This window comes from Plectropomus leopardus, chromosome 11 (assembly GCF_026936395.1).
Source record: "Plectropomus leopardus strain MGB_pleo_1.0 chromosome 11, ASM2693639v1, whole genome shotgun sequence".
In the NCBI taxonomy this organism is placed as follows: Eukaryota; Metazoa; Chordata; class Actinopteri; order Perciformes; family Serranidae; genus Plectropomus; species Plectropomus leopardus.
In genome coordinates this window covers 36,953,475-36,965,074 of record NC_142186.1, presented here as the reverse complement: position 1 = coordinate 36,965,074, position 11,600 = coordinate 36,953,475, and the positions used below count along the sequence as shown (strand labels likewise).

Sequence of the window (11,600 nt, the reverse complement as noted above, 5' to 3'; positions counted from 1 at the left end):
TGGCATCAGCAAATGTGCAGGTGTCTGCTAACTCATGCAGGCTCCTGATGTGTTCCTCCGCCGTTTCCCCTGGATGTTGAACGTGCTGATGGAAACGAGCTCACTCGTAAATAGTATTCACTTTTGGCACAAAGTAGTCCAGTTTCTCCATTAGTCTCATAATCATTCTGATCATCCTCATCTGAAAACGTGAAAGTCTTATAAACTTGCTTGGTCTCCTTCCCTAGCGAGTAGAGCAGTGTACAGACCTGTACTTCTGCATCTTCTTTATTGAGCTTCGTTGCTATCCTGTAGTGATGAAATCGCTGGCGCCACTCCAGCCATTGTTCTGGCCTGGAGAAGTCAAAACTCTCCGAAGGTGGGAACTTCTGACACCATGTCGTGTTATGTAGAAATATCATCAGCTCGCGGTATCTGTCTTTGTTGGCTTTATTGACATGAGTTACAACATAACACTGGACTGAGACTAACTGGACTGTACACAAACTGCTTCTGCCGCATAATCCAACTACCCACAGACTTCTTCCTGTCCTATCACTACCCTTGTTTACGTCACTTGCGTATCCTTACATATAAAATAGTACAATTACAATACAGCTATAACAAGTCAAAAAATGTTAAAATTTAAAACGTCCCAAAAACTGTTGAAAAGAGCTGGAAACAGCTTAAAATAGCGTGCTGAGACACGTCATAGCATAGAAAGTTGCAAAACAAAATTAATTTAATTCTTCAATTCAAAACTTTATTAAAGACTCTGCTGAAACGGAGATACATATACATCTACATATATATATATATATATATATATATATATATATATATATATATATACAGTGTTTCCTTTACACTCATTTAGGAGTGGCGGCCCGCCACTCCTAAATCCTACCCGCCGCTCCTTCAAATGTCGTCTTTTTTTTTTTTTTTTAAATTTCAAATATATCACCGCGCATCACAGCACAGTCCTGCACTGCGTTGGGTGTCGCAAGTGCTGAGGCAGATAACTATTTTGCTCCGTATCTACTCTTTGGGGTAGATACCACCGCCCCCCCCCGCCCCCAACAGAACTAACTGGTGCCGACGTTAATTAGCTACTCGCAGAGAGAGTCAGAGGAGTGTCGGCTTGAAAATAGCGTGCAACTTACCGGAGAAAAGGTAGACTTATTCGCTTAAGAAAACTCATAATAGATTTTATTAGTTAAATAAACATTCGCAAAATATTGATGGCCAGCTAAGGTTACGTGAGTGTAAATTATCTAACGTTAATGTTTCATGTAATCGTATAAGACAAGTAACAGACAGGGAGGAGCAGTGCAACAAAGTGAAGGAGAGCAGAGTACAGGAGGGGGAGTGCCGAGTGAAGGAGCAGGAGAGCAAAGTGATGGTGCAGGAGAGAGAGATGAGAGGAGAGGAGAAAAACATAAAGGGAAACACAGGCTATCAGACTGGGACCCTAAATGGGTTGAAAAAAATAAATAAAAATGATTGTTTCTATTTGTAGGTGAAGACTGACTTGAGAAACAGGCTGCAGGGGGATCACCCTGCAGCATGTATGCTGCTGAGCATCAACGGGCCTCTTGGGGAATTTCCGTACAACAGAGCCTCAGAGCTGCTCTACAGAAAACCCAGAAAAATCCATCGTTCTGAGCCCGGGTGCAAACTTTGCCACTGATTACAGCCCCATCAAGAAATTATTATTTATTGTTTTTATTATTTTATTGTTGAATTTTTGTTATTATTTTTTATTTTTACATTCAGCCTTTAAAAAGCGTCATTTGTTTACGCCGCCACGGCTCCCCGGAGAGCCTGCCCCCGCTGCTGAAAAAAATCCTAGAGGAAACACTGTATATATATATATATATATATATATATATATATATATATATATATAGCTACACAAGCATAGATACATACATATATACATATATACATACATACATACCACAGCGAATCAAGCATCAATGCCAGTGGCTCCATATTACAGACTTAAACCTCATAGAACCAGGCCAGGATTGACTGGATCCAAAATAACGCTGTTTTCAGACTTTCCCGCTCTACATTACCTATAAATAATATTTCTGATTACAGCAGAACAAGTAGAAACACCAACACTGGCGAACATTTGGCTCGTACTGGAACTCCGAGCGTGTGTCAGCTGCAGCCTCATGTTCTCATCACAGGCCACAGTCCGTGTCTGCAGCTGCCTGTCCTGGAGCGATGCCACAGATGGGAAGTTTACAGAGGCGTACAGAGAGCTTCAAACAGAGAGGTTTTCATGGGCTGCGTACACAAACTAAACGTACGAGCCAACGCGTTGCCTTACAGCACTGAGTATGTCCCTTTCACTTGATAGATCACTGCTGATGTAGCGGCCCAGGTATTTTAACCCATCACACACCTTAAGAGCTGTACCTGACGGGAGGAAGTCAGGGAATACTGCTTTTCTGTCTTCCTTACTTCTGATAATCAGGATATTACTCTTATTTGTGTTATATTTGATGTCAAAATCTATGTTAACACGGGTAGATTATCTACATTTAAAACTACAGAGAATGGGACATGCTTGGTCATGGCTGGTTCATAGTTAATCTTGATGTCCTCTGTAGAGTCATGTGCATCAGCGGGACAGAGACAGAGGTCACGCCATGAGGCTGTAAACTCACTGATATAAGTATAGCTATTGTCAGGCATGAGCACCTTACTGGAGAGGACAAAGCCACCATCAGAACCAAAGTGCACTCTGTGATTAACACAAAGAGATTAGCATCAGACAGATCCGCATTCATGTCTCCCACAACATAAATACAGGTGGAGGCATTGTCCTGAATAAAAGACATTATAAAGGCCCGTCTACTGAGGTATTCATCCTCATTTTGGGGAGACTCATACGGTGTATAGATGTTCAAGATGACAAACTTTTTATCTTTACAGCCGATTTCCAGTCCAATCGCCCAGTCAACAGCCAATCTTATCACATCAATCATTTGATCCTACTCCTTTTCTTTAAGATGTCAACTCCACCTGGGATCCTGCCATGGACTATTTTAGTAGTAAGGTCTGGGGTCAGTTCACCAGCCCCATAAAAGTCATTATGTAAAACATTCAGTCTTTCCAAGTCCTGTTTAGGTAAAAATGTCTCCTGAATTCACAGTATATCACTGTTCCCCAACAGCTTGTCCACAACAAAACAACGCTCTTTATCTCCATCACTGTGTCCAACCCGCAGGCCTCGCACATTATCGGACACAACACGCAAGTTCGTATGGATAGCTCATCTCTTAACAGCTCATGCCATTAGCTGGGGCACTCAGCCAATGGCATTTGGCATGTTGAAAAAATGTCACAAGTGCAAGGCTATAGTAAGGCAAAAATGTCAAAATTTGACATGTCCTGAAAACAGCTGGAAACATCCTTGAATAGCCTGCTGATACACACCATAGCATAGAAAGCTGCAAAAAGGGCCAAAAACACCATCGCTTAGCATGTCAAAAAAAAAAAAAAAAAACACTAAAAGTGCATACACTATTAAACACACATTTCCTAGAAAAATTGCTAGCACTTGCTCTCTTTACTCGCTTGTTAATGCATAAAAAGCCAGTACCGTGAGGATGTGCTTTTGTTGTCCATCATCTGAACACTGTAGTTTGATCACAGCAGACCCTCATCAATAACACTAGCCATCGCATCATCACAGAGCCGAGGAGAGGTGGAGTCGTCTTTTCCTTCATCCTGATTAAGTCTCCCTCACATCTTTGCTTGACCTCATAATGTTTTCTGTGGAGAAGAAGGAAAAGTGGAAAGATTATTATTTGAACTTTTTGGCCACAGCTGAACACTCTCTATCACTCTAAATAGAGAGCGTTTGGGGTCACTATTGGGCAATCAAGTCTATTTTATTTTTAATGCCCATTAAGACATGGTTTGCCTCAGAGGGCTTTACAGCATACGACATCCCTCTGCCCTTAGACCCTTACATCACCTAAGGAAAAACTTCCAAAAAGAACCCCTTTAACGGGGGAAGAAAAAGGAAGAAACCTCAGGAAGAGTGGCAGAGGATGATAAGGGATCCCTCTTCCAGGACGGACAGACGTGCATTAGATGTTGTAAGTATGTAAAACTGTTGTGTCCCGGGGAAGGTACTCTCAACACTAACTGGCTGAGTCATCATTGTCTTATCAGGTCCAGATCAAATGAAACAAAAGCTAGTAAAAGTCTAGAGACTCTCCCCTAAAGGGTAGATAGATAGACTGATAGATTGGTTCTTTATTGTTTGTCTCCAGTAAAAACATAAATTCATCATTAAAACAAATGAATTTGTGTTACCTGTGCCATTTACTGCCTTTTATTCGAGGCCGGGTCACGGGGACAACAGGCAGAGCAGAGCACTCCAGACGTCCCTCTCCCCAGCAACACTTTCCTCCTTCGTGGCCTCCCGAACACCCGAGTTTTTGCTTTGGCGACTGCCTCAGCTGCAGCCCTTCAGGCCAAGTGCAGTCTAGGAAAACACCTCTCTGTTGGGTTTCCACCAGCAGGTGTGTAGGTTGCTGTCTGACGCCTGACAGCTTCCTGCTCCCCACTGGTGTCTACCCGCAGTACCTAAAACAAAGTATTTGTTTTGGTATGCCAGGCTGCTAGCAAAGACAGGCACGGGCGACCTTTGGACCACAGCTTTTAGCAGCCGCTTCCACAATGGAGGTACTGAACATGGACCACTTGGATTCCCTGTCCACATCCTCCCCCGGGATGTACGGGATATGGCCCCTAAGGAGGAATCGATGATGCCAGGGGTCAGCACGTCCTGGGAACCCTCCCCTTCATGCTGCCCGGCTGCCCAGCCCTGATTCCAACCCTGCGGGCCATGGATCCACTGGGTGGTGACAGCATGTTACTTATTTGGGATAAGTCCGACTGGTCTCTATGGCCAAAGTCCCGCCCGAGAGACACTTGCCTACAAGCTCCACCCCCCTCCCGGAATGCCTCCGGGGGAGGGACCAGGTGTCCCCGTAACATTGGAGCCTTGACCGATCGATACGGCTCCAACTACAAACTTAAACTACAACGATGGTCTCTACAGTCTAGCCACTGTTTACCGTCCGACACTCCAATGGTATTTCAGCTAATCGCTAAACATATCTGCATTTTGGCATTGTCCCCATACTGGGGGGGGCACTCTCTTCAGCTAATCCCTGAACATACGGCAGAAGTAGAGAAGGGTCTTTCAACCTACCAATGAAGCTGACCCTACGGATGTAATTGAGCAGTTTCCTCCCTCCTGTCAGATCCATCTGGGGGTAGATGCTGGAGCTTTTGGGACACAGGTCCATCTGCATGTTGTGGAGAGCGTGGGCCATTGCCGGCCATGTCAATCACAAACTGGACCTTCTCCTCCTGCTCGTACTGGGAATCGATGCCGATACGCTCCTGACCTGAGAGACACACACAGAGGTATTATTTACAGGGAAAATTCACTTTTCCTCATTCCTGTGGCGCTAGAACAGCGACAGCAAGTTTTGATATTGAAAACAAACACCCCCCAACCCCCCAGACAAAATAGTGACAAAAAGTTGATACTGAACAAGGAGTGGAAATAAACTGTCATACAAAATAAATAAATAAATAAATAAATAAATAATAGTAGGGCTGAAACTATTCCTCGAATAATTCGAGTAACTCGATTACAAAAAATGATCAAGGAATTTTCTCTGCCTCGAGGAATCGTTTAATTTTGCCAGCTCAAAGCATGGTATTTCGTCCGGACTACTTTTAATGCGGCACAACGCGTTGACGTCACGCAAGTAAAGGAAGAAGAAAGAGGCGGCGGATATGTTTGGTTTTAACCATGGATGTAGAGGTAACGACGAAGAAGGCGACGAAAGCGAAGAGAAAGGCACAAAGAAAAGGCAGAAAATGTCAAAAGTGTGGAAGCATTTCAAGCTGGACACCGAGGCGAACACTGCTGCGTGTATTCACTGTAAGACAGCGCTTGCATACCACAACAGTACGTCTTCAATGCTGCAGCATCTCCACCGAGGCCCCCTGTTTACTCCGAGAGCGGAGAACCGTCACCCGAGACGAGGCAAAATGAAGTTAACGTAGCGCTAATTAATGAGATTAACGTTACTGTACCTTGCTAACATAACGTTAGCCCTGCGGAGGGCTAGGTTTCTATTAATTATGACTACTGTGGATGCGTGGCTAACATGCCTTTCATACAGGCTTTATTTAATCTGTAAAAACACAGCGCTGCAGAGTGATGAGGGTGGAAAAAAAACATTATAAACTAACTGGGTAGTTAAAAAAGGAAACCAATGGTTCATTATTAGGTGAAATGTCTTATTGTCTCATGAATATTTATAATTGCTCTTTAACTAAACAAAAATATGTTTTATCCGATTACTCGATGGAATTTTCAGTAGAATACTCGATTACTAAAATATTCGATAGCTGCAGCCCTAAATAATAGTGACGTGAAGATTGTCATCGACTTCTGGAAAACCTCCCCCTCAGCAGCCCCGGCTCTGAGGGCTCACTTGTTGAGACGGTAAGGTGCTAAAACTACCAGAGAACAGCGACTGACACCCTGAACCTTTACTGTTAATAAAATTTAATCATAACTTCGGTAAACAAGTATCTAAACAACTGGCAGCCGTGTGTTTACATTGACAAAAGACGGCAGTGCGCTCAAGGAGTTTAAATGAAGAATTTGGATCTCAGTCAGAAGTTTGATTTAAAGGCAGTCTTGTAATTCTAACATGAGGTTTGTGCTTTTTGTTTCTCAGTCAATTTATTTTTACAAAAATATCACAATATTTATCATCAACTTCCAAGAAACTTCAGAAACTGTTAATTGTTCAACAATTTTTCCTACTCAGTTCATAGGACACATCATGCTTCATCAACATAGATGGGTCATGCATTCACACATTAGATTGTAATTTCTTTCTTTATTTCTTTCCAGTATTTTGTTCGTATTGCGAAGAATGTTTGATATCAAAGTGATGGTCAACAGGCTGTGGAAATAGTTTTTATCTTTCAACTTTTGAGCATGTACAGTAAGGCTATAATAATTTCCCCCTCTATTGCAAAACACTGGCACTCAATGCTAATCCACAGACAAACGTTAAAGTTTTGGCAGACTTTTGATTGTGGTTCGTTACAGTTGCTTTGATGCCAGTATAGAGAACAATATCAAGAAGAAACATGTACAAGCACAAGCATGTAAAAATAAAAATACAGTAGTATACAATTGGTCCAATATATAAATATTTACATAATAAAATGTGCATAATATGGTGAGTATGTTAGGTGTAAAAATAAAAATGCAAGGAAATGCAGTAATATACAATTAGTGCAAATATATGAATATTTCAATTACAATGTGGATAATGTGCAGTGTGTATAAAGTGTATAAATTATAAAAAGTGTGTACAATAAAAAAACATACAGCCATGAAGCTCAAACAATCAAAACACATGACGTCAGCATCAACAACAACCAGCTGTGAAAGCAACATCATTAACCGTTAGGGACCACTTAAACATCACATGCACTTATATTGCTCTGAGCACAAAATGCGCTTTTCAAAATCAGGCTTTAAAAAATAATACACATTAATATTATTTTCTACTTTCATTGATTGTTTTTTTTAACCAACATCAGTCCTAATCATAAATGTCAAATATTTATTTATTTTCGTAATTTTAACCCTTTAAATGCAAGTTTTTGTCACTATGTTTTTATGAGGAAAAAAATCAAACACAAAAACTGAATTGTTTTTAAATATCCTATATGCAAAGCAGCTTTTTGGTTGTTTTTCTTTTCATCACAGCCTGGGATATGTCAATGATTTGCAGCAACATTTATTGTGACAGTACACCTAGTGAAAACAGCATGCATTTTTTCCATGTGCAAAATACGGTTAAAAAAACATCAGGTGGAAAATAGTATAACAAACAAATTTCAAGGCATAAGACCTAGGAATGGTACAATGCAATGTTTTTATGCTTTAACCCTCCAGCATCCAGGTGAGTATAATATGCACACTTTGCACTTTGTTTTGCAAAAACAAATTCAAATAGAGCAGAAAAATAAATCAATATAATATTTAATAGAGATGTGCAAAGGGTGATGTGTGAGTATTTTAGAATATTTGACCCAGCAGAAAAAATAACAATGCATATGAACCAATGTTGCTGTTAATCACTGGCATATGCCAGGCTGCAATAATAAAAAAAATAAGTATCAAATTTTTATGTAGTTTACTAAAAAAAACAACACTTTTAGTGTTTTTTTGCATCACAAAATGTGGTTTGTTTACATTACAAATATGGCAATTCATGGGTTAAAAAATATTAACAATTATTGAACGTTTGATATTTTGTTTACAGCGTAGGTTGATGAAATACAAAAAATTTAAATCAAGTAAAATAATTAAGTGTGATTTTTTTGTGCGACAATACTCCTAAATGCAGATTATGCACTTTGGGTGTTTAAGAAGGGTCTCTGTGGGCGGGATACGGAGGGTTAATGGCTGTGGGATCAAAAATGTCAGTTTGAACGAGTTTCAATTGTTTGTTTGTTTTGTACTTAATGGTATAAATTTAACTATTTTGTTTACACAGTGTATTTTAGACTTATTGCTTGAAGCTGAGCTGGAAATACCAAGATTACACAAACATACTTAATCTGCCCAAAATGTAACCAAAATGCATAATCACAGCCAAAATGATCAAAAACTGAAGATTGAAAAGCACATTACATGCACCCAGCAGTCCCTAAGGGGTTAACACGATAACCAAGCAGACACAGCGGTCTGAAACACAAACACCAACAAACAACTGCATTTCTGACAGCAGATAACCAGCATCTATAACATGTAACACAGCATCTATAACATGTAGCACAGCATCATTAACATGTAACACAGCATCTATAACATGTAACACAGCATCTATAACATGTAACACAGCATCTGTGACATGTAGCACAGCATCTATAACATGTAGCACAGCATCTATAACATGTAGCACAGCATCTATAACATGTAGCACAGCATCTATAACATGTAGCACAGCATCTATAACATGTAGCACAGCATCTATAACATGTAGCACAGCATCTATAACATGTAGCACAGCATCATTAACATGTAGCACAGCATCTGTAACATGTAACACAGCATCTATAACCTGTAGCACAGCATCTATAACATGTAGCACAGCATCTATAACATGTAACACAGCATCTATAACATGTAACACAGCATCTATAACAGCCTTTATGAGACAACAACTTACCGACGGTGTTTTCACCCGGCGGCTGTTAGCTTCAGTCCAATCCAGCAAAAACGACAGAGTCCACCGGAGCCCGTGTGAAATGTCCACAATGTCCAATGTTTGGACATGAAAACTCCAGATATCCACACTTGTCCCCGGATGTCCTCTCCTCTCTGCTTTAGCGCACTTCAAAGCTCCGACTTGAACTTTTTCCGTCATGTTAGCTAACACGGCTAACTTTAGCTAGCTTACCGCTACATAAAACATCCAACCGCGCTCCAAGTTCCGCGGACACGATCCGGACTGACGGCGGGGACGGTAATTCTGCCTCCGTTTGATTTTAAATCGACTTTAGACTTTATTTTTTGGCGTTTTTACCGAGTAGCAGCAGCGAAGCAAACGGTCAAACAGAGCCAGCTCCGTCTGTGAGATTTGAAAACTTCCGTTGGCCGCGTCACAGAGGGGCGGGGCCCGTTTAAGGGGGTACTCCCGAGCTGGAATCAACGACAACACAAACAGGCTGCAGCGCCCCGCTGCTGCTGCTGAGGAGGGGAACCCCCTCGACAGTTGAGGGAGCCCCTCACTGCGGAGAAAGCCGACATACTTTTTCTTTATTTTTTTAAATCAAGACTCAAAATTTAAGATATTTAACTAAACAGCGAACACGTGTTCAGTCCAGAGACTCGGAGAGACCCGGAGAGACTCGGAGAGACTCGGAGAACATGCATCAAGTGTTCCTCCCACTTCATATGTTCACGGACCATCGGAAATTTGTGGATTTTACAGTCTCAGGCTTTTATAACTGGTATAATTTTGGCGAGTTTAAACATTTTGGCGGGTCCGCAGGTTTGGAAAACATGTTATCTTAGAAAAATACCATATATATATATATATATATATATATATATATATATATATATATATATATATATATATATATATATATATATATATATATATATACGTTTAAAGAAAAAATATCCAAACGTTTTCAAGAAAAAATGATTGCCAGTTTCCCTTTTAAAAAAATCCCAATCACTAAACACTTTATGGGAAAGAAAACTTGTCAGAAATTTTAAAATAAATATTAACTGCCAAAAATAATAAAATCAAATGCATGTTTCCTTTAAAAATCCACCTACGTATGTGCTGGCTGATATTGGAAAAATATATCTGGAGACAAAATTTTAAAGCAATTCAGAATGCCTGAGAGCATTGCTGCATTATAGTCCATAAGAGCCTATTTTATACTTTTAATTGTCCACTATTGCCTGAAATTTGTTTTTCTTTACATTTGATGCTCAAAATTTAAACTTCACATGTAACTGTGACAAACGTACGGAGGCCGAGCTGTTATTTTGGACAGTAAACAAGAAAAAGGTTTAATTGTCGTTTGAACAAACTGAATTTTGAATCCAGACAACTCTTTTACTTTAAATGAGCTGGGATTGGTGGAAGGTGTTTCCTTTCACTAAAGCTCATCTGTTGAGGCATAATTATATCACAGTGTCTGACAGGTTTGTTTTTTAATAAAAACGGATGAAAAAAGTACAGATACAAACTCGGATTTGGATTCTTTTTTGTTGTGAGCAGCAGTCTGATTGTCATAAACACTGTTTGTTTAATAGAGCCATACTGAGACAGGATTTATTTTTTATTGTTTTGTTTTTCAGTAAAAAAAAATCATTTTAGGAGAAAAATCTGCATTATTATCAGAAAATACAGCTTATTACATCTTGTCTGACATCCTAAGTTTTTACAAACATAACAAAACATAACTTTCTGTCAATTTTTCCATAAATTATGTGTATCTGTTCAACCAATAAAATGATCTGTATCCAGAAATAACACTGAAAGTGGAAGTTTATACTCAAAGTCACATTAACTCGGGCAAATGTTGTATTTTTCTACTCATATTAATCATAGTACTTAAATATATGTACTAAGGCTGGATACTGACATCTATCCTCCGTTTTGATGAACAGACTCAATATTGATGCTTTTTAATGCACAGTAGTACTTTATTTACCCTGATAAACTTTTTTAAAAAATGTAACTATGAATTGTGATGTAAAAAATGCAGTAGCTGTCAGGAATAAGCATACAAACAGCACACTTAAAAAAATGACTAGAGTTGGAAAAATAGTATATACTTCTATAAAAGTGGCAGAATCTAAATACTTGCAGTCAAGTACAAGTATGGACAGAGTTTTACATCCAGGGCTTTTTAAAATATCATTATCAGGGACTGTTTGTTATTTATGAGAGGAGAGTGGGTGGTGCAAAAAGGGGAAGGCATGTCCAATAATTCTTCAGGCACCAGGGACG

General features: G+C 39.8%; 1 long non-coding RNA gene across 1 annotated transcript; it reads right to left on the bottom strand.

The window, feature by feature from the left end:
- Positions 1-1,001: 1,001 nt before the first annotated feature.
- On the bottom strand, positions 1,002-9,709 carry LOC148188350 (uncharacterized). The gene is made up of 3 exons (XR_015778067.1): positions 9,294-9,709; positions 5,225-5,423; positions 1,002-3,771 (listed from the first exon to the last, which is right to left on the bottom strand). It is a non-coding gene; the product is annotated as an uncharacterized LOC148188350 (long non-coding RNA).
- Between the last annotated feature and the right edge of the window lie 1,891 nt (positions 9,710-11,600).